This window comes from Pseudopipra pipra, chromosome 3 (genome assembly GCF_036250125.1).
Source record: "Pseudopipra pipra isolate bDixPip1 chromosome 3, bDixPip1.hap1, whole genome shotgun sequence".
NCBI lineage: Eukaryota > Metazoa > Chordata > Aves > Passeriformes > Pipridae > Pseudopipra > Pseudopipra pipra.
Window position 1 is genome coordinate 9,257,405 of NC_087551.1, and position 2,914 is coordinate 9,260,318.

Here is a 2,914-nt window from a genome sequence, read left to right on the forward strand (position 1 = left end):
TCTGCACAATCAAGTGTAAAATGTGACCCATACGGCTCTGAAGGCCAGCATGGGCTGCCTTTCTGGATAACCTGGGCCAGTGAATCCTCCTTCATTTTGAGTTGGAGCACAAAAGTTGAGTTGCTTTTGAGTAGGCAGACGACTCACCTGAAAGCAAGCTCCCTGCCACAGTCCTTGCAGCAGGATGGGGAGAGCTTTATCCATCCTGGACTTTCTCATTCACCTTTCAAGGAACACGTGACTTTGCTGACAGTACTGGAAAAAGAGCCGAAAGAATGAGTTTTCCTCATCTCTTTGTTGCCATTTTAAGAGCGGATAACCAACTAATTTGTTTTCACCCTCTAGGACTGTAAGTTCTTGAATAATTAGATAATGAGCAATTATCATTACAGCACTTTGTTCTCACGTGGCACTACGTGGATTCCAGCACTGACCACGTGTCAAAGTCTGGTGTTCCAGGTTATTACCCAGTAACACCATGAGAAGCACTAACACCCTCTTTACAAGAAGACTTTGAGGGGACAAATCTACCAGTATTACAGTTGCTAATGTCAATCCCACCTGCTCTTACTGGACTTGCCCCACAGCAGTTGGAAGTAGTGCTGATACCCACTACAACAGGAAACCCCTAAAATATTCCAAGGAGATTATGTGGTTGGGCGCTTCCCGAAATACTGCCTTTCATGTCCTTAATGCCACCCTTGCTTTTCCTGCTTTGGCAGGGAAAGCCAAAATCAGGGTTACACGGAGTGGTTTAGAACAGAAAGTTGTTGGATGACACAAAGGTTTCAATTTGTAGCCCCCAGAATCGCCACTGTGCTAAGAAAAGCGCCTGATGAGAGTCAGGACTTACAGGATCTACTTATGTTGAGGTCAACAACTGGCAATTAATTCATTTGTTAAAATACCTGGAGAGATTTAAGATGGGCACATGGTGAGAACATGCCAGCAAGAGGAGGATCTTGAAACCACTTAAGCTTTAGGGCAAACAAAAACCAGATGGGAGATGGGTGCAGAGATGAAAAGGTGTAGGCAAGGGGCCCATATCTGTCATTATTCCTGCAGCTACAATTTAATTACTAGTCCTAGGCTTTGGGGAACAGTGATTTTTTTTTTTAATAATAATAAAAAAGGACGTATAGGAAGGAACATGAGTTCTGTGGCTGAAGGATGCCCCTTATTATCATCCCAAGTCTCTGCTAAAACCCTTACTATGCCTTATTCGTGACCTAGAATAGAAACTACTTCCCTGATCTTCAATGTTAATGAATTGCTTTCAAAGGGAAAAAAAAAATTAAAAAAAAAACAATTGAGAAACAAAGTCCCATGCTTCCTCTCCTCTCCAGAAGCACCAGAACTCTGCCTGAGGCACAAGGCAGGCAAAAAAATCTCTTCTCCAGTTGTTTTGGGCCACAAGCAGATGTGCACTGCAGTGTTGTTTTGTGCAGTTGTTGGTTGGGTCAAGGGGCTGCAGCACCAGGTTAGAGAAAGGTGAGCAATTTACAGGGAGGATGTTACTTAAAGCTGATCTTAATGTTGTAATGAAGTGAAGGTAAGAGGCAAAATTAGCAGTCTACTCTGAATGGAAGATCTTTTTTTCTTGAGGCCTATAATGGCAAAGTGACAGTGACTTTGTGACCACCAGAACAAACCAATTCTTTAGAAAGGAACAAGCATCGCATGGCGAGGGCTAAAATAAAGAAATTTTTAGTTAAATACTTCCTGAAAAGGTCCAAATCAATTTTTTCTAACACCATTTTCCCTGTAGCTAGAACATAGGAAGAGATGTATTTGGATTTAAAAAACAAACAAACAAAAAAGCCAAACAAAAAAAACCCCAAACAACAACAAAAAAAGGCAAACCTTGATTTTTCACTGCACTGAAACAGCTAATGACACTAGTTTGTGGAAAATCGCTGAAGTGCCTGCAGGGAGGAATTCACTATTGAAAGAGTTGACTGGCAAATGTCAACTGAGTTGTATTTAGTCCTTTCCACACAAAGGCCATGCCAGGAAAAACAAGCTAAAGGGGAGGAGCAGGGAACATGAATTAGTACTGTGCAGAGGTAGAGCAGATGTATTTATTTTTTTTCCCAAGAATGCAAAGTGATGGAACAGAGACTTGGGTTTTGGGAAGCCTTTTTTTTTTTTCTTCCTATTAAAAATCCCATCTACCTTATATCTGTCCCTAAGATGACAAGTGTTTGACCAAGCCACTGAGACAGATGTATCCAGAGCCAAAGTATACATATTGGGTCCTTCTAAGAAATCCAAAGGCATTATCCTACCAAGGACACGATGCCTGGGGAACACACCTCCAGCACAGCACACACAATGAGCTGGGGGGAGGGAAGAGGCTGACTGAGCTCCTTTCAAAGGCCAGACAAACGCATCGTGACTGGGGGACCAGTCACTAACCCACACAACCAGTCCAGAATTACAAGATTTCAGCTGCAAGAGCTGCTTCAAACCAGTGTATCCTTCTGAATGCAACTGGTTAACCCCACACACAGTTTTTCTATCAGTTAAAATAAGGGACGCAGGTGAAGCACCACACAAAGTCACAGTGCCAAAGAGGCTTTTCCTAAACAGGGCATCATTATGTGGCTTGAGCTTAGCCAAGGATGCTGAGGCCAATACAAGTTAAGGGCTCTTCCCATTTTGCAGTACTGAAGTTGAACTAGAAAAAGATTCCTGTCCAAGGATAAGGACTTTATTTTCTTTTTAAAGAAACTGGGATGGAAGGAGTGGGGTATTGGCTAGAGAATAGAGTATGACAGCAATCAGTAGAGAATGTGTTGTCATGTCAGATTTCCTCAGCAAAAGCTGCTCATGGTAGTTTTGTGATGGAAGTTAAGTTAGAGAAAAACTGACAGAACTGTGATTTCCCAAAGGAAACAAAGCAAACATAATC